The sequence below is a fragment of the Leptidea sinapis genome, chromosome 23 (assembly GCF_905404315.1).
Source record: "Leptidea sinapis chromosome 23, ilLepSina1.1, whole genome shotgun sequence".
NCBI classification, from domain to species: domain Eukaryota; kingdom Metazoa; phylum Arthropoda; class Insecta; order Lepidoptera; family Pieridae; genus Leptidea; species Leptidea sinapis.
The window spans coordinates 3,332,551-3,354,226 of record NC_066287.1 but is presented as its reverse complement, the minus strand read 5'-3'; the positions used below and the strand labels follow the sequence as shown (position 1 = coordinate 3,354,226).

The 21,676-nt window shown below is 36.3% G+C and overlaps 1 long non-coding RNA gene across 1 annotated transcript; it reads left to right on the top strand.

Annotated features, from left to right (window-relative positions):
* Positions 1-3,684: 3,684 nt before the first annotated feature.
* On the top strand, positions 3,685-14,641 carry LOC126971500 (uncharacterized). Its single transcript, XR_007730920.1, has 2 exons — positions 3,685-3,810; positions 14,221-14,641. It is a non-coding gene; the product is annotated as an uncharacterized LOC126971500 (long non-coding RNA).
* Positions 14,642-21,676: the final 7,035 nt, after the last annotated feature.

Sequence of the window (21,676 nt, the reverse complement as noted above, 5' to 3'; positions counted from 1 at the left end):
TTTTCTAGATACAACATGAGATTCTTATCTGTATACAGATTATATGATTTGCATTACTTATGCTAGTTGTCCACTATTATTACCAGTTATAACAATTATTATTGTTTTGTTAAATTTACAATAATTAGTTTAAACTTAAACAATAATTCTCTGTAGGTACATAAGTACAGGTACTATAGATTATTTTCTATGTAGGTTTGAAGAGTGTCTAAGGTAGCATTAAAATGATAAATATACAGCACGGCTTTAAAATAATTGTCTAATATGTTTATAGACAAACATTGATTCATAGTGCATCCCAAAAAGTCCACAATGGAAAAAAATCATTTTATATTTTAGGAATCCTGAATGGCGCTGCACTGTAGTCGGCAGGGTGTATCACTTGCCAGTGGGTCAATGTCTTGCTCATCTTGTCATTTTACATCATAAAAAAGAAACTACGCCATATTACAGATTTCAAAATTACCATGGAATGTCACAGCTTTAAGCTGTTTAAATGTCCCATGCACATGTATAAACCAATACTCATGAAAGTACCAATCACTACCAATCAAATTAGAATACAAAAATTCTCTAAGCTTGGTGGTCTACTTTAACATGACATTGGCAAACTTGTGGTATACCTTCCACAGGAGCCGTAGTAGGAAGAATAGAAAACTCATGAATGAGTACAATCTTAGACAAATAAAATATCAGTCTTAAATTTACACATTTAGTACATCTATATAACATGAATTCTTACAATATCAGAATCCATAAAATATTAACATAATTTTAATAACAAAGTTAAAACAATTTATGAAACTTAGAACAAGTATTTCTTAGTAGTTCTTAACAAAATAAAATTTATTTAAATATCTTAAAATATATACTAGTGGGAGGCTCCTTTGCACAGGATGCCGGTAGATTATGGTTACCACAACAGCGCCTATTACTGCCGTGAACCAATATTGTGTAAGCATAGCTGTTTTCGATCTGAATGGTGCCATAGCTAGTGAAATGACTGGGCAAATGAGACAACATCTTGTCTCAAGGTGACTAGTACAATTGTAGTGCTGCTCAGAATTTTGGGATTTTCAAGAATCCTGAGTGGCACTATATTTCTATGGGCAGGTTGTACCATCAGCTGATCATCCTGCCTTGTCTCATCCCTTTATTTTCATAAAAAAAAGATGCAATGCTAGCTGCTAGTAAACACATTAATTAGTAATCAATAGAGAGATTGATTAGTAATTCTGGAATTCAAATATCTTTTAGAAGACTTCTTTGAGTAAAGATCATTCAATGAATGTGGGTTGTAGCACCTGAGATTGTATAACTATTGGTGCTTCCAAACTATTAAATGTTAAAATGCCAGGAAAATCATGAATATTAAGAATGTTAGTGAGTTATTTTTCCATTCCAAAGTAGGAAAGTAGTTGTGTCTTGAAGTTTTAAGTATACTGTAAAATATTATTGATAAATATATTAATATTCATGGGCTATTGTCCTAATGCTGGTTGCATCACCTTAAATTTTATGACTTAATAGTCATAAAATGTTAATACATCAGCTGAATGTCCTGCTCGTCTTGTAACTTATTGTGAAAAAAAAAATTACTTGTGCTTCAAAATTAATATTATGGTGTACAGATCTTTAATTTGTAGAACACTGATTTGTATAAATATTTGATTTGAATGAATTCTTTGTCACTTCTACGACACTACTAGGTATAGTAGTGATTTTTATATTGAATAGGAACATAAATTACTTTGCAGTGCTATTAGGCATCTATGCTTTTTTGCAACACCAGAGAAATCACATAAATATGTTAATGTTAACACTTGGACACTGGGCTTAACATCAGACAATCCTTATTTTTATCTTCTTAATTAAAACCTAGCCATTGAGATCAGAAGACAGATCTATTATTTCCCCATCTTTAATTACAATTTTAGAAGTATTGATCAAGTTTCTGATACATTTTGCTGATTTCATACATGATAAACACCAAAAGAAATTTGATGTAGCAAAGATAATAATATAGCAACAAACTTTTTCTTTGGTGAGGACAAACAAATATGTTAATAATGTAACTGCGCAACATGGGTCCTTGTCCAATTTATCATAATCGTTGACAAATGGAATACATATAAAACAAATATTACTATTCAATGTGGCAGGTGTACTTGCGATTAGCAACCAAAGTATAAGTATCAAATTTGTCATGACTGAAGTTAATGCTGATAGTAAATAGGTGCCGTATATTAATTTTATGTAAGTGGTAATATGCCATCTATCAGACACAACATATATAAAATATGTTATAGCAGTAATAATGATGGATAGTGCTAGCATAGCCGGCGGCACAGCAAGCATAATATCATTTCTTTGTTTCGTTTCTTCATCCAATTTCAGCAGCGTCGGGTCGTATTCATCTTCATGAGGGTTGACTATTCCTATATATGCCAGCACTAAAATAGCTAATGCAAAGCATAGGCGAGCAAGTACCGATTTATGTGCAGATCCGCGGTGTTTTTTACAATTTAATAATTTCCAGTAAACCATTTTGTACTCGATATAATATCACAATTCACTTTTAACAATTTAAAAATGTGTCCTCTGTTTCAAAAATATTGAGAGTTGCAACCTATGGACCTAAACTTTGAATGCACGAGATACAACTAGCAAGTAGCAACGCAGAATGCACAAATTAACAACATTACTGAATTGTACCGAATGTTTATTGATTATTTATTTTTGTTTTTCATTTTTTTTTGGGATTTTATGACCTGGTAACTAAGACCTTTAAGTCAAGTCTTTTTTTATTATCTAAATATGTATACTTTTCATTTCACAGTTCACTTATCACTTCACTTTATTTTATATTGTTAGAATTGTATTCTTAATATATTTATATAATGGTTTATAACTTCTTTTGTCTCTTAATAATTGATCAAGTGAAGGCGGGCGGGATGAAGAATCACATAAAATTTTGGAGTCACTGATTTCACTAGCCAGCACGAGTCTGTCAATCAGAAATGTTTGGCAGTCAAAAATCAAGTCGAATTGCAATGTGGGCAAATTTTATTCTCAACAATACCCAATCTTGCAAGGTGTGACGGTATAGTATTATGGCCAAAACGCAATCTATTTATCGTGGTAATAAAATCTCTGTTGCAATCCTTCAATTGATTGTACCAGGGTCTGACAGGTATGTTTTCTTGTATGCGGCCATACCATTTTCCTTTATTATCTTGGTCTTTCTTCCACATGTGTAACCATAAATTTTGAATTTCGTGGTCAATATATTGGAGACAATCAGTCATAGGAATCTCTATGACATTTTTAACATCAACTGAATTAATACCTTCATAAGCAGTCTTTTCAGCCATTTCGTTACCTGTTATACCTTTATGTGATGGCACCCATAGGAAGGCCACTTGAATATGCTCAAGGTGGTATTTATATATTATTTCTTTTATAAAAAAGAGGATATAGTTAGATTAAAAATTAACTGTAAGATTAGTTAAACCTTTTATTAAGCTTAAAGAATCTGTTACTATTAAAAAGTTCTTGAAGTTGTGAATTTCGCGTATTCTTATTAATGTCATATGATTCTGCTGTAAAAATTGAGCATGATTGGTGGAGAGCAAAATTTTTACAATATTTGGTTTGTGGATCGTATAAAGGAGAATGTACATAGTCACTCCCTTTACTTCCATCAGTATACATAACATAGTATGTTTTATTATTACTTAAAAATTGTAGCATATCTAAATTGTTGTTTATTGTGTTTTTCATTTCTGTTAAGGGTTGAAAAATAGACTGGTAAGAAAAGGAGTAACATGGCCATTGTGATTGTTTTCTTATTTTACAAAATTTCATATCTATTTCTAGAAGTATGTTGGGCAGTTCTGGAGGGATACCACTTAAGAATATATTACTTTGAGACAGTATCTTTCTGCAAGCAAAAGCCGCCTCAAAATTAAAGGCATTATTTTTGTTTCAACTTCCATGGCCCTTATGGGAGTTGAACACATTGCACCAGATACTATTCTGTATGATATCTAATTTATTTGCATGCCTGCTGTTCATGTATGCAAGTGAGCTATAGTCAAAGTGACTTCTGTCAATAGATTTGTACAAAATTGAAAGTATTTTGGGATCTGCTCCCCAGGATATACCAACAATACATTTCATAACATTTAATCCCTTAAATGCACTTTTGGAGATCAAAGCGTCCAATTAAATAGTAGACTGTAATTAATAAGTTTAATTCGTGAAGTTCAATTGACAAAGGTAATATTACGTTAACACAACAGTCCATTCGTATCAAAAGTGACGGTCGCGAGGCTCTCTGCTACGCGACCGTATCGCATATCAAGCCGGTCTGTCCGCGCGACCGTCTTAATTCGGTCGCTTAACACAGCGACTGTGTCGCTAACATACTCCCGGCGTTGAAGTATCTTCAACATTTACAGGTAAGGGGCATATGTTATTAAAGGCTCTTTTTATGAATCCCCTTTTTGGTCTTGATCTCAGCGACCCTTTTAATGCCGTCTCCACCTGGATACACGCGTACGATTCGTCCCAGCAGCCACATAAGAGGGGGGCTACTCTTATCCTTTATGAGTACAAGAGCCCCTTCTTTTAAATCGTCTTTTGATTGCAGCCACTTCGTTTTTTGTTGCAATTAGGTAACATATTCTGTGGAAAACCCAGTGTGGAGTCCAGAAATGTTGCTTTAGCAATTCGATGCGATGGAACCTTGCGAGAGATGAAATTCTGCTGCAGGTAATATGAGCTTGTGGTTCCAGCAGTAGAGATCGCCCAATTAGGAAGTGGGCTGGAGTAAGCGGGTACAGATCAGAGGGATCGTCAGACAATGGAGTAATTGGACGGGAGTTTAAAATTCCTTCTTCTTGCACTAACAAAGTGTTCATTTCTTCATAGTCTAAGTACGTTAAGCCTAGAACTCGCCTGAGGTGATGTTTTACTGATTTCACCGCCGATTCCCAAAGACCACCAAAATGTGGGGTATACGTGGGTATGAATGAGAAGTCAATACCATCTTCGACCGTGTCTGCGGGTGAAAGCTGGCTTAGGACCTTAGAAAGCTCATGAAATGTACCAACAAATGTAGTCCCGTTGTCCTAAATTATGGTTTTCGGCTTACCTTTACGTGATGTAAATCTGTTCAACGCCGCGAAAAAGGCTTCCTTTGCCATGTCCAAAACTAGCCCCAAATCAATAGGTTTGGTTGCTAAACAAACAAATACACAAATGTAAGATAATCTAATGCATAATAACTCAAATGCATAATCTACGCCTGTGTTAAGAAAAGGAAATTCTAATTGTGCTCGCTGTTCAGGTAAGTGACCCATTATGGGTTGAACCGTTTTGCCCTTCAGTCTACAATATCGAACACAGGAGCGCACATTGAGTTTAGCTAGATTTGTGCCTCATAGAGGCCAATAATTGTGTCGAACTGTCGCTAAAAGGAGTTGAGGACCTGCATGCAAATACTTTATGTTAAAATGTTTAAAGATCAGTGTGCATAAAGGCTGTTTGCTACTCAGTAAAACTGGGTTTTTTGTGTTGTAGTCGTAATTTGTGTTCCCTAGTCTGCCTCCTACAGGAATTAGTCCGTTTTCATCAATAAATAGTGACAAAGGAAGAAGTTTATTTTTATGGGGCAATTTTTTCCGTGACAGAAGTAACTGTCGTTCTTCAGCAAAAGATTCGTCTTGTGCAATTTTTAATAGAAAATTGTTGGAATTATTGAATTCAATGCTGTCAAATTACCGATAACCCTTTTAGAGGTATCTCGACAATTTGTTACAAATCTAAGAACGAGCGCCGTAATGCGTTGTACTTTTGAGAGTGACGAACAATTTATGATTAACTCGGAAAATAAGTTAGGTTCTTCGGCAACATGAAAACACTTAATGATAGTTTCTGGCAAATCAGAAACTTGTACCTCCTGCTTGGGTTTTTCTGGCCAATTCGTTTGATCGGACTTCAAGAAAGACGGCCCAGACCACCACAAAGATGATTTACCAAGAACTTCTGCCTTTACCCTCGTGAAGCGAGATCTGCCGGGTTTTCTTGGGAAGAAACGTGGCGCCACTCATGAGCTGAGAAACTTTCCTATATTTCGGATACGCGATGCCGAACAAACGGTTTCAAATGAACTGGAGAAGAACTTAACCAACCTAAGACGATCATCGAGTCAGACCACAAGACGCACCTACTGATATGGAGTGTTAAGGAACTTAATATCTTTATTCCTAAAATCGTTCCAAGTAGAGCACTTGAGAGTTCCAGTCGAGGAATTGAGATAGTTTTAATGGGAGCTACCCTACTTTTGAGCTATTTATGCTAACAGATGAGTGGTAACTATACCATCGTTGTCCAAACATCTTACATAAACGCATGCACCATACGCCTTCTCTGAGGCATCTGCAAAGATGTGCAGCTGTATGTCTATGGGTAAATTAGACGTAACACATCTGGGAATACTAAAGGTATTCAATTGTGGTAATGACCTAGCAAACTCTAACCAGGATTGTCCTATATGTGTAGGAAGTGGATTATCCCAACATTTAATTATCCACAATTGCTTCCACTATACAAGATGAAACAAGAGCAAGTGGGTCAAAGACTTGAGCTATTGTTGATAAAATGTGTCTCTTATTCACAGTGACATTTTGAGGAATGTCAATAGAAAATAACAGAGTGTCTGCATGACATTTCCAATATAAACCCAATGTTTTAGAGAGGCTGTCACTACTGAGATCTACAGATCTCGATATCTTCGCCTCACCAGAAATTGCTTGCAAAATATCATGATGGTTCGAATTCCATTTTCGTAAGTTTAATTGAGCGGATGATAAGGCACTCATAACTCCGCGACATAGAGATATGGTTTCCTCAATGGTACCGAATGTCCAGACAGAAAATCGTCGACAAAAAAATCGTGGCAAATTGCACGTTGAACAATGGGATCTTGAGCTTCATGACTCAACTGAAGAAGACATCTTGTGGCTATATAAGGCGTTGAAGTCGTGCCATAAGTAACGGTGTTGAGTTGATAGCTTTTAAGAGGGTGATAGGGATCGGATCTCCACAAAATTTGTTGACGAGTGCGTTCCTGTTCGAAGATTTCCGATTGACGATACATCTTCTCTACGTCCGCAGCTTTGTTTTGTCTGAAACGTAGCAATATAGACAGTAAATCGTCTTGCACTGTTATGGTTATGGTTTGTAAAGTGGCTTTGATCCAATTCATTTCAGCCCTGTTACACTGCGACCAATGTGATCTATTGTGATAGCCACTGTTAAACTATAGCTCACTGCAAACATTGATTCTTTTCATGAATCTTATTATGTCTTTTGCAGTGAGCTGACGTATCTCAAATGGTTGAAGGATTGGACTTCCCAAAGAGATGCTACGTTTACGCATTAAAGGACCACATTCAGAGAGAATGTGTAGCGGGGTTTCATCTGCACTATTACAGAATCTACACGCTCTGCAATCTCTGAGACCTAAGATTGAGAGGTGTTTGTTTAATCTGCAGTGCCCCGTTAATGTCCTGGTTAATATGCGTAAGTTTTCTCTACTCAGCCCTAGTGCCTCATTTGCAGCCTTTTTGTTGAAGGCTTGGATTAGGGTTTTGGAATGGGTTAAGCCCGGAGTGTTGCTCCAGAGTTTAATGCACTCTTGTGAACATGATGTATCAAGGGTTGATTTAACAAGACTCCTTGGGACACCACAGAAGGGTTCAGGGCCAAATTGAGTGCTTTTAGCGCCAATTCTTGCAAGTTCGTCGGCGTATTCATTGCCTTCGATTCCTGCATGTCCTGGAACCCATCGAAGTGTAACTCTGTTCATTCCTCCCAGAGTATTCAGTATAGTCCGGCAGTTGTCTACAAGCTTTGAGACTGATCTGTTGGAATCTATAGCGGACAGAGCCGCCTGACTATCTGTGTGGATATAAATACACAATATACACGCCGACGTAGCCTTTATTTAGGATGGTGTCCGCACATTCTATTATGGCGTATACCTCCGACTGGAAAACGGAGGCAATATTTCCCAAGTTGACAGATTTGCCAAATTTGGGGCACTCTCCGAAGATTCCACAGCCAACGTCAGAACCCGACTTGGATCCATCGGTATACCATATAAGGCTCCCTTTTTTCCAAGTAATTCGATTGTTTAAACAGTCCTCTCTTGTGGGGAATTCAATACTAAAGTTGCTGATGAAGTCAAATTTCGGCAGCATGGCGTCACTCACCATGTCTAATACAGGACTTCTCAGTAAGGATTGCTCAAATAGCCGCAGCGAGTTTGAGAACCAGTTAGTCCGCATATGGGTCATTACTCTATGCATGCTGGCCCTCGCCTCCTTTTGTAGATATAGGTTTAGGGGCGGCAGGTTCAGAAGTGCATTTAGGGCTGCTCCCGGCGTGGACGTCATGGCTCCTGTTGTTCTCGCGCATGCAGTTCTTTGAAGGCTTCCTAATTTGGCAAGAACGGTCTTTTGGGCAATTTTTCTGCACCAGACCACAGAGCCATATATGATATAAGTGGTCTTACAATGGCTGTGTACAGCCAAAGGGCCATGTTGGGCTTTAGACCCCATTTTTGGCCGACAAGACGACTACAACTACTTAAGGCAAATTTTGCCTTTTGCACAATACCGTCCACTTGACTATTCCAGGTAAGTTTCTGGTCTAAAGTAAGTCCCAGATAATTTTCCTTGTCGGAAAACGGTATAGATCTATTATTCAGTCGCGGAGATATGAGGCCTTCCAACTTCCGCTTCCTTGTGAAAGGAACCAGGACAGTTTTGTCAGCATTAACCGCCAGTTCATTTTCTTGGCACCATTTGGATATTATGTTAAGCGCTTTTTGTATAAGGTACGAGATGGTACTTTGGCTGTCGCCTCGAATCATTATCACTAGGTCATCAGCATAACCTTGAGTGTCAATTCGAAGTTCATCCATCTTATACAGAAGCCCATCAATGACAAGGGTCCATAGTAGAGGCGAAATGACGCCTCCTTGTGGACATCCTTTTGTGGTCATTACATCAAGAGAGACACCATGTAGCCTCAATCTAACAATCCTACTTGAGAGCATCGACTCAACCCATTTGACCGTGGTAGAGTCGGCCATTTTATCGGCTAAAGCCTTAACAAAGACCTTTATGGGTGTTTTATCAAAAGTTCCTTCAATGTCTAGGAAGGCGCAAAGCGCAATTTGTTTGTCCTCAAGTGCCCTTTCTACCCTGTCTACGACTTGTAATAGGGCGGTTTCAGTAGATCTACCTCTATAATAGGCATGTTGAGTACGGTGGATGGGGTTATTAGGTAAAACCTTATCTCTGAAGTACTTGTCTATCACCTTCTCCATACCTTTCAATAAGGATGAGGTAAGGCTGATTGGTCTTAAGGATTTTGGAATTGAGTAGTCCTTTCTGCCAGCCTTTGGAATAAACAGTACCTTGACCTTAGTCCACTATTCTGGGATGTCTCCACATGCAAAACTCGCTCTGTAGATCCTGAGTAAATGTGGAAGGAGAATGTCAATTCCTTTCTGCAGGAAGATAGGAAGGATGCCATCCTCCCCACTTGCTTTATAGGGTTGGAACGATTTAATTGCCCATTTCACCTGTGCCGGTCTTATTACTTTGGCGGACATACACCAGTCCTCCCTACGAGTTCTATATGGTGTACTCGCCTTAAGTTCTTCAACCTCAAGATTGAGCGCTCCAGGGAAATGGGTTGAGACTTGAAGTTCCAAGGTTTCCTTCTCATCGGATGTGAAGGTCCCATCTGGTCTTTTCAGAAGTCCCAGTTGGTTCGGGCGTGTTTTCGAGAGCATTTTATGAAGTCTTGCACCTTGAAGCGTACTCATGACGTCCTCACATAGCTTCCTCCATGATGCTCTGCGGGCCCTCCTTATTTCTTTATTGTATTCCGTCAAGGCTTTTGTGTAAACTGACCAGTTTTTGGTGTTTTTAGCCTTGTTGAATAATATTCGGGTTTTCTTTCTAAGGTTTTCAAGCTTAGATTTCCACCACGGTATTTCTCGATTCGAGGTCTTTGTTTCTAGTGGACAGCTCGTTTCATAGGCATCTATAATACCTTGCGTCAGAGCCGACACGGCTAGATCAAGGCTCTCTACGGATGTGATACTCTTCGAAATTGATTCTAGGTTCCGCCTTAGGTTTACCTGGTAGGTTTCCCAGGTAGTCCGTCTCGGATTCCTAAAGGTTATGGTTCGACAGTCAAGAGTGGCTGCTAAAGAAAAAGTTGTGTTTGTGGTCGGACATGGAGTTTTCATTACTTACCTTCCAGTTTAGGATATGTCTGGCAAGATTTTCCGTAGCGAAGGTTATGTCCAAAACTTCCTGCCTTGCTTTGGTTACAGAGGTAGGAGTACAACCTATGTTAAGAAGGTCAAGATGGTTAGAGTTAAGGAAATCATTTAGAATCTCACCTCTATTATTGATGTTAGTGCTCCCCCATGCGTAGTGGTGAGCGTTGGCATCGCACCCAACCAGTAGTTCGGCCTTGTGCTTCCGCGCATATTCCACCACAGGCCTGATGATGTTGGTAGGGTCACTGTGTTCTCCGGGCAGATAGGCCGAGCAAATGATTACTCTAGACCCAGTCCACCCTTTGAAATTTACATAAGCCGCCACAGAGTCGTCGGAGCTGTCGTCGGTCTGTAACAGGCAAGAACTCAACATTTTTGTTAAAGATTATGCAGGCTCGAGGCCGCACACCACAGGCGTAAAATAAGGTCTTGCACTGTTGGTCCTACTCTTAAGATATTGTTGAGTGACCTTCCAGACGTCGTTACTGCAGAAGCATCAAAAACTACTCGTAATTTTTGGTTTTGCTTGACTCCCTTAAAACACTATGATGAGGCAAATAACAAGCTTTATAATTAACAGAATTTTGCTCTGTCATGTGACAAAGAATAAGATATTCTTTCATAAAGTCCACATAAAGTTGCTTCATGTTAGAATCTCTTCCCAACTTTCGCTCCAATGAGAAAAATCTGCACTTAGCCATGTGATATGAATCCCCTAACACTTCAGGTGATTCCTTCAGAGGTAATGAGACAGTAAATCGTCCATCAGGTTTGCGTTTAAAAAGTGTTTCTCACAAGCTCGTTATTTTGAGGTCAAATTATATTTGGCAGAAATTGAATCTAACCCCCAGCAGCGGGACAGATCAAACTCTAATTCGCTACTCAACATGCATATTTCATTATTATTTTTGTTATTTGTTCTCACTGTACCCGAAACTAGCCATCCTAGCTGTGGTTCGAAAAGAGTAGGGTTATTTTTGCCAAGATTGATGCGATTAGTGCCAATAACGCTCCAAAATATATATGCTCTTACTAGTATATCTATAGTGGATGGAATATGAAATGACGGGTCTGCTAAACAAATTCCAGAAGGCATTTGTAAATCCTGAAGATTTACTAATGATGATGGTTATGGTGTGGTAATGTTCGGCAAAACAATGCAATCAATACCTATCAGGATAGGCTTCAGGAAGCCTAGTAGCCTGCGCTTTGCTGTCTAGTACCTTTACCAAGGCTGTGGAAAGTAGAACAGTAGAAGTTAAAAATGAAGAATCTTGTGTTTTAGCTGATAAGGCTACCCGTTCAGCGCTAACGGGTGTAGTAATTTGTTCAGTGTGTAATAATGTGCTGTGTTTTTAGAACAATATTTACAGTTAGACATAACTGTCTATATTGTTCTAATAGTATAACTACTACATTTATTTATTGAATGGCCTAGGCGAAGGCATTTCATGCATACGTTTAATTCTAGAATTCGACTTTCAACTGGTAGTTGTCTAAAAGATTCGCACTTGTAAAGAAAATGTTCCTGATTGCACAATGGACATAAAATAGATTTTGGTTTATTCATAGAAACAATTAGACTCTTGGATTTATTCGGCAACTGCTTAGCATACTCTTGTTCCGTGTTATCCTGCTTAGTAGTATCCAGAGTTTCCAAAACATTAGCTCTATTTGAGATAAATCTTAAAAAACCATCTAAAGTTGGAGAATCTTTCAATTTGTTTCTATGAGTCTCCCATTCTCTATTGGTAACACTGTCCAATTTACAGGACATTATGTGAATAATTAATATATCCCAGTGTTGGACTGAATGGCCTAAGTAAGCTAGCTAAAGCTCTTAAATTCTTATTAATTGAATCTACTAAATTACGTAAATCTACGCTAGACTCCTTTTGAAGTGAATCAATCTTTAAAAGCGAATTTAAATGATGATTTTCGAGCAGTCTTTTGTTATCATATCGATCGCATAAAACTTTCCAAGGCGATTGATAGTTATCTGCACAAAATCTTAACCTGTAGTATGTACCTGTATCTTATTATTGTAGATGCAGCATTCCCCTTAAGTGAGGCACACAAATAATGAAATTTACTAATAGGGTCAATGCTTTCGTCAGAATGAATGAGCGAATTGAAAGTGTCCCTAAACCCAAGCCAGTGATGATATTCGCCATTAAAATGTGGCAAGTCTATCTTAGCTAGTTTGACAACCTTACGTTTGTGTGAGTCTGAGGAATCTTCAGAGACTGCTGCAACTATGGGTTTCTGGGATGGGATTGACAGCTTACGATGGCTATCGATCAAAGCCCGACCAGCAGACACGAGCGAATAGTAAAGCATCTCGAACGTGTTTATTGGGTTCATCGTCGGATGAATCGCACAGCTCGTCTATCTCATTCTGAAAACCGTCAAATTCGTATAAAGCTTCTATCTTATCTAGCCGCAATTGTAGCTCGATTTGATTTTGGGCAGGGTCTGCAGTTTCATCACCATTCTTTAAGGTATCAAAAGTGACGGTCGCGAGGCTCTCTGCTACGCGACCGTATCGCATCTCAAACCGGTCTGTCCGCGCGACCGTCTTAATTCGGCCGCTTAACACAGCGACTGTGTCGCTAACATATATGTTCTTCAAATGTTAGTTTTCTGTCTATTGTTATGCCCAAAAATTTCTTTGAATTTACTCTGTTAATAATTTGTCCATTATAAAAAAATATTATAAATTGGGTTATCATGTCCGAAAATCATTACACTGCTTTTAGATGGGTTGATCGTTAAATGTAAAATTTCATGATAATATTGAAAGAGTTGAAATAATGAATAGTTAATTTTGTTGATGGCAATCTGCAAATTATAATTGCTGTTATACAAAACAATGTCATCAGCATATTGTAAAATATTTAAATCACAACTTAGAGATGGGTAGTCGACGATTTTTTCGTAAACTAAACGAGACCGTTCATCGTCGATCGTCGACTAGTCGATAAACCAGTTGAATTCGTCGACTAGTTGATTTTGTGAACTTATTAACTAACAGTCTATTTAGGCGATGCGTCAACAATAAACCGGGTCGACGAGTCAACTAGATATAGTTCTATGACGAAGTTACTCATAATAATTGAGCGAAATTCGTCACGAACTAACTAAATCGAAATAAAACAAAAATAAATAATAATAAATCAGTTTACTTCGTTTGCGCTGAGTAGCTGTGCAACTGTCAATAAATAAAATCAAAAGAATAATTTTAAGAACCGTTTAACTCACCCTAAATGTTTATTTAAATATGAATACAGTGCACTTGACTTTAAAGTTCAAATTGACCTTCGCGTCCCGTTGACCTATCTCCGGATCCTTGCAACGAAGTATACGACTATGTTAACTCAAACAAACATCGTTTTGTCTCGTCGCGCTTGTTGAAATGAACGTCTCGACTCTCGACTACATATATAGGAGTCTACGAATTCAACTAGTTTATGAATGAATGATAAACCGTCGAAGCGTCGAATGTCAATCGACGATCGATTCACCTAGTCCGTTGATTAAACGCCCATCGCTAAACTAGTTACATATTTACAAATTTCACTAGTATATATATTGTACAATAAAGGTGATATTGCAGCACCCTGCATTGTACCTTTTCATGCAGTTTTTGGCCCAAATAATTGATTATTGTATTTTACATATAGTATTATATTATTCAAAAAATTAAATATCCATTTACTAAGCAGTCCTGGTATTCCTAATCTAGTCAAAATTCTAACAAGTATGGCAGGATCTACACTATCAAAAGTACCTTGAACATCAAGGAATACACAAACAGTGTGTAACTTCTTATATTTTGTATGTTTCAGTTCAGAGATTAAACTGGCAAAACTATCTGCACAAGAACGCCCTCTACGAAGTCCGTATTGAAATTGTGGGATAATATCATTGGATTCAACATACCAGTCGAGACGAACTTTAATCATATTTTCAAATATTTTACCAAGACAAGAAGATAAGGATATTGGTCTGAAAGAACTGGCAAGTTCCGGAGATTTGTCAGGCTTGAGTATGGGGATAACACATTGAGTTTTCCATGACTGTGGAATAATTTTCTTGTACCAAAATAGATTCAGGATATTAAGGAAAATCTTTTGAGCAGATTCATCTAAATTTTTAATAATCATGTAAGGATAATCATCGAGACCTGGACTTGTGTTTTGTCTAGATTGTAAACTCTTTGTAAATTCATTCCATGTAAATGAATTAACTAAAAATTTTGAATTTTTATCATCATTGTTTAATTTATATAAATTATCTAAGTCATTATTCTCAAGTAAAATCTCTTTTATCGGATAAGTTCTTTAGAAATGGAGAAATAAACTCATCTCCATATGATTTATTGCCTATTCTTACACCTTTGAACATTTTGATGAGATTCCAAATCTTACTTATTGGAGTAGTTCTATCTAAAAGAGTTACATAAATTAATCCATCCTATCTTCTTCTGTTCTGAGATAGTCCTTTTTTTAATGCATTATATGAAGCAATAACACTTTGTTCATAAATATTATTCCACCAAGGTGCTGGTTGCCTACTGACAAAGTTATTTCGTTTAGTGAACTTTGGAATTGTCATTTCTTTAAGAGTATCTAAACGTACACAGAAATCATTGTAACTTGAAACTGGATCATGTTATTTTAAAACCAGGTTACCAAATAATGTTTTGGAGAGATTTTTATATGATACCCAATTAGCTTTTTTATATATAAACCTATCTACTGGAGAATGTATGTGATATTTATCAATACAAATTGAGATCTCTGTTATTGTTGGATAATGGTAACTTCCCGTAGTATCATCATGGACAGACCAATCGCAAAGTGATGCGAGGCCAGCACTAATGAAACAAACATCAATGGCGGAAGGATTTCCCTGGGTTATTGACAGTAGTAAATTTGCCATCATTTAAAATACAAATCTAAGTTATCTATTACATTGAATAAATCCAGGCCTCTGCTTTTAGTAGATATACAACCAAATGCAATGTGATGGGCATTGAAATCTCCACCTATGAAAATAGGTTTTTGAAGATTATTAATAATATTTTGGAGGACAGTAACACAAAGAATAGTCAAATTACCACTACTAGTAGACAAAGACAGAGCAATGGTTTGAATATCTTCATAAAAAGTAGTGTCTAAGATACCATATTTTAAATAAGGTTTAATGAGTATTGCTACTCCATTATGATGGTTATTAGAGTTTTTATTATAAATATTATATCCGGGTATTTCAAAACTATTATCTTTAAACCAAGTTTCATTTAATAAACATATATCAATAGACTTTTCATTTAAAAATGTAGTAAGGGTTTTTTGCTATTTGCACTTTGTATATTGTATTGAGCGATACGTCACTTTGATTGAGTATGGTATGGATCCATTATTTTAAATTTTTTATTAAAGCATATTTAATTGTTGCAACAGTGGTAGGAGCATCTTCACCTTTATTAGCCAGTTCCACCAATGTCTGTACTAGGGCCATCAGCACATCATTGTTGGCAACAATACGGTTTTTAATGTCTTGTTGTGTACAGACATACTTATCATTATTTACATTATCTACATTATTATTTACAGATTTATCTACAATTTTATTTACAGGTTTATTTATAATTTTATGTATAGGTTTATTTACAATATTATTTACAATTTATTTACGAAAAAGGGGGGAAATCTAATTCTTTTCTTGTATTTAAATTCTTAGATGTAGCACTTGCATAAGTTACTTTTTGTTTTTTTTTTCCATAATTTTCTTAATTTTAATTGGACATACTTTGGACATTGCTAAATGAGATCCACTGAAATTTACACTGCAGATTTCGTTAGGCTTATTACATTCTTTAAACAAGTGATTACCTCCACATATGGAACATCTTTGCTTACTGTTGCAAATTTTTGCAGAGTGGTTGAATTTAAAGCATTTAAAACATTGCTGTAATGGTGGAACATATTCAAATACCCTATGAGAGAATAGATCGTATTGAACATTATCGGGTAACAAATTAGATAAAAAAGTTATGCTGACAGTCTGTAGTGGGACACGCTCTTTACCAATTTTCTTTGTTAATCTTCTTATAGCTATTATTTCGAAAATGGACCTTAATCTGCTATAAAGTTCTTTGTTTGAGATATTGGTTGGAACAAATCTTATGACTCCAATATTTTCTATTTGAGCAGCTGGAATAAATGCCCTCATGCCATGTTTAGTTAAAAAATTACAATTATTTATAAAGTTATTAGCCGTATTACACTGTTTAAATATAACACCTATTTTACTTGCGTTGACACGCTGTATAGCCGTCACACCTTTGATGTTGTAGCTGTACCTACAACCAATAATATCAATTAACACAAATGTCTAATATCTAACTTGTTACGTAGCATTATAGATCGTAGAAATAGTAATCGTGCATAATAACTGTAATAAGCGTATGCCGAAAGATTCGTTCTGACAAGAACATTTTATTTTATATCGTTATATAAAATAAAATGTTCTACATTTAGTATTGGCTCTGATAAGAACCATTTCATAATGCTGTACATCAACTCATAGAATCATACAGATCACCAGTTTAGTCATCTCAGTGAAGTTTCAAGCATCGTACTTTCTCTCGACGATCGCAGATATACTCACGTGATCAGTCATATGCTCCGCGTTACACAACCGTACAGAAAGGCCGAGCGTCCTCGAATGAAGCGTCGGGACTCGGGCGTCGATCGCTATTCATGCAATTTTAACCAATGAGCAATAGCGTAGGTGCGGAATGCTCATTGACTTCGTATGATCGAGCTTCGACGCGAGTTTACACAAACTGCGATAGCATTAGTTTTAGAGCGTGATAGAACAGTTGTTTTATTTAATCGCCAAACGCTCAGTCTCTAAATGTCATTGGCGAAAATATGGTTTAAATAAGTAGGGCTCTCGTTGCCCAGTTTTTCATTGCTCACTGACTCAACGTAAACTTTAAATTCTGTATTTATTGTATTTTCGGGGTATAGTCTTTTATAGTTGGGTTTATAATAGGGTAAAAAGTTCTTCTCACCGCCTCCACCATCACCATCAACATTTTTTATTTGGTTGTCCTCGGACCGAGGACGTTTCAGTGAGGTGGGCGGGTTATCCCCGCCCCCCTCATTTCCCTCCATCTCAGCAGCCACTCACTATATTATTAATTCTTTTTAATAGTAAAACATTGAGAAATACTTGAATTATTAATATAAAATTAAAATTCAAAAATTATTGTAAGCCGCGCCAATTGAGGTTCCTGCCAAAAGTCCTTTTTGTTTTTCACCTATATTTTTTTTTGAGTTTTATGGCCTGGTATCTAGTACCTATATAATACTATCCAATAATCCATAGATGACAGACATTATACCTACTAGGCTACTAGAGTCTAGACTTGAAGTTTGAACATGTCAACTAGAGTCTAGAACTACCAGTATCATAGACGTCTTACTCATAGATTAAGAATAGTGACTTTTGGTTACTATGACTACAAAGTGGTTATTAGAGTTAGTACGTTGTCATGAGAATAAAAAGTTGTAATTAATTTATAAAATTGTTTTCTTATTCAGCAATGGGGAATGCACTGATCTACTCATAGTCTACTGCTGATACTCTGCTCTTTCTCATATAATTGCTTTATGGTGGGCATCCTCAGGCACTTGACCTCTGACTGTTCAGACTGAGAGACGGAAACCTCATTTTATTATTTATGTTCAAAGTTGAGTTATACTGTAAAAGATTGCAAATCGAAAAGTTGTCAATTACTTCAAATTGAGAGGTACCTTGTATATTACATGCTTGATATGAACAACCTTACTACTATCATATTATACAATACATAGCGGCCAACCCGACACACTTCGGACATTGTTTCGTGCCTTTGCTTGTACGGGAACATGGCGTTGTAGCAATAATTTTTTGTTTTTTGTGATTTAGTACAAACAATTAATGTTGAAGCTAGTTAGAGTTGAAAATGCTGTACTTACGTGTGAAAAGACAAATCAGTTTGCTTATGTTCACTCTCATTTTTGCAGCCTTCTACACTACATCAAAATATTTTTTAATTGAAACTCAGATAGGAAAATTTAAATTCGTTGCTGAAATTTTTCACCGAATATTTCCGTACTCACAGTCTATTTAAATTTTAGACAGAAAGCGTTGAAACTATGGTGAACTGTAAATCTTTGTTTCGCATAGTACTGTGCTGACCTTGAAAAAACCGGCACGCAACACGAAACAGAAAATAATGTCATTTTATCCCATTTTTTTACGCATATGATGTTCTTTTTATTGTGTGAATGAGATGCGAGCTTTCTAGTAGTCTATTGTTTTCTCTGCTTACGCTAAATATTAAATTTTATTTTTTCGATTGATTCATCAGCATACGATTCAAATCGATTTTTTTTCGGAAGGAATAGCCATCCCTGGCAACTAGTACTGTGTACTGTCTGTACAGCACTCAGTAGTATAGTCTGATTAATGAAAGCTTTCCCTGAGAATCAGCGGCAATTAAAAAAAATATGCTGCTGGTTATTTTAAATAAATAAAAGTAACGTTAAATTTTATTTAATATTTATGTATTAATTTGATTTTTTGTGTTTTCTTCTTCACTTAAGTAAGTATCGGGTAAAATCTACTGATTGGGATATTCTATTGGGGATAGATAAGAATAGTGGGCATTAACGCCAGATCCCATCTATTTACGGTGAATCATTTAGGGTAGAATTGTGAAAATTAAAACACGAAGGCGAGTGAGTAAAGAGGCAGCCGAGCGACGGATACTCTATAATAGAGGGTCTATTCACTATTGTTGGTGAACCATTTGGGGTAGAACCACAGAGTAGAGAATAGGGATGGATACTTACGGCTGTGCTTACGGTTAGAACTGTGACAAGCGAAAGTAAATATTTTTTATTTCATTACGTCGAACTTTTTGCTATTTGAGAATAGTAATTAAAACGTTACAAATATTTGAAATTTTGCAACTAAGGAAAGATCCAAACGAAACAATGAAATTAGGTAGTTATTTGTGATTTTTTTATCGAAGAGGACACACGAGCTTACGGGTTACCAGATGTTAAGTGAATACCGCCGCCAAAATTCTCTTGAAATACCAGGAATCATTTATGACCGTTGCCGGTCTTTAACCCAGTAATGCCTAGCGTCTCCATATGGGTGAAAACAAATATTTATTATGGAAATAATTTTACTTTAATTTTTACTGTTCACATTAAATCATCAAATGTCAAAGTTTCTTTATATGACACTGTCAGTGTCCTAATTATTTGTGTTCGGTGGGAATCTTCGTATATGTGCCGCCTTACTGCATTACGGCGAAAAAATGGATCCGCGAAAAGAGTAAGTCATTATTATTTTCAAATTATCCATTTTATCTTTGTTATTCTTATGCAAAGTTATTAAGATATTATTTATTTATGTATAAAAAAGCATAAATGATTGTTTACATATGATGTAGTAGTTGATATTTAGCACTGAATTAGCTGTGTCCATATGTACACGCTAAGCGCTAGCCATAGCATTAAAAATTGGTGTACTTCTACTTTCAGATTGTTCGAGTTAGACCAGTTTCGGGGCAGATGTACCATAAATGATGTGCTGTATGAATTGTTTGAAGATGAAGAAGGTGGTGGTGATCTTCTGATACTAGAATCGATCTTCATAAACAGCATTTTGGAAAATGTACAGCTTCACTTCTAACGCTTATTGATGAGTTTGCTAACGAAAAAAAGAAGATGCCATATAATTTTTATTTTCATAATCTTTTTACCAGCTTGAACCTCCGGAACTACTTTAGACAGCAAGGGAAAGGAGATACAGGTACGGTGCGGGAAAACCGCCTGCAGAGATGTCATAAGTTGACCAAAAATAAACTGATGAAGAAAAATCAAAGAGGGTATTATGGATCTGCGATTAGCAAAGAAGGTGGTGCTATTGTAGTAAAATGGATGGATAATTCTAAAGCAACTATCCAAGTACCACGGCCATTTCTTTTAGGAGAATATAACAAATATATTATATGGGCGGAGTGGATAGCATGGACGAAAATATAGATATGTATAGAAAACATATCAGAGGAAAGAAGTCCCTATTTCCGTGGATGCTCGATGCACGTGTGCACAATGCGTGGCAACTTCAGGAAAAAAAAATGTAAGATACCACAGCTGGAGTTTCGAAGAGAAATTGTCACTTGAGACATTGAAACGATGTCACCCTATATGTTCCATGATTGCATTATATCACAATAAATAATTCCCATAACATGCTTTTGTTATGTCTACCTACTAAATAGTTCAAGGAAAATTTAGTATCTCGTCTCTTTAGGTATTGCTTAGTGTGTCCATATATATGGACACGTGTATTTTCTCTAACTTCCAAATTAAATAAAACAAAAATATAAATTTTACACGGTTAAAAACCTTCCATTAAACAATATTCAATGTTCAAAATATAAAAAAATCGAAAATAAAATAATTCGGGCATTACTGGTTTAAGGAAGGTGTACCTACGCACTTTTTTTGAAGGTACCCATGTCATGCAGCGTGATTTTCTGAGAAGGTTTAGTATATGATATGTTGGTGAATACTTATCTGGAACCTTTTTTTAAAAATAGAAATGCTTTTAAATTAGCATTACAACTAATTCACTCAATGATATTTCATTACATTTCTCGCCTTGTGTAAACAAATTTGTAACAATTCTGGTGAAATGTAATGCCTTTAAATGCAATTTTGTGACCTATCCAAGGCGTTCGATTGTGTTGAACACGAAACATTGGTCGGAAAACTTCACCATTACGGTATTAGAAATAAAGCATTGGACTAAATGACATCCTATTTAAATTGTAGACTACAAAAGGTGGATGTCAATGGAAAGCGGTCCTCTCTTTCCTCTAGTTGAAATGGGGGTTCCATAGGGTTCGATTTTACGACCTTTTCTATCCCTTATTTATATAAATGATCTCCCTTAAATTGCAAAGGATAAATATCAAATTGTGTTGTTTCCTGATGATACATCACTCATGTTTAAAATACACCGTTGCTTACCAAATTTTGATGTTGTTAACAATGCCTTAACTAAAGTTGTACATTGGTTTGAAGCTAATAACTTATTTCGAAATGGTAATAAAACGAAGTGTGCATTAAATTTACTTTATCTAATGTTAAACAAGAGTCAATCGATATACAGCTTAAAAACGAGAAATTAGATATAGTTGATACCGCTGTTTTTCTTGGA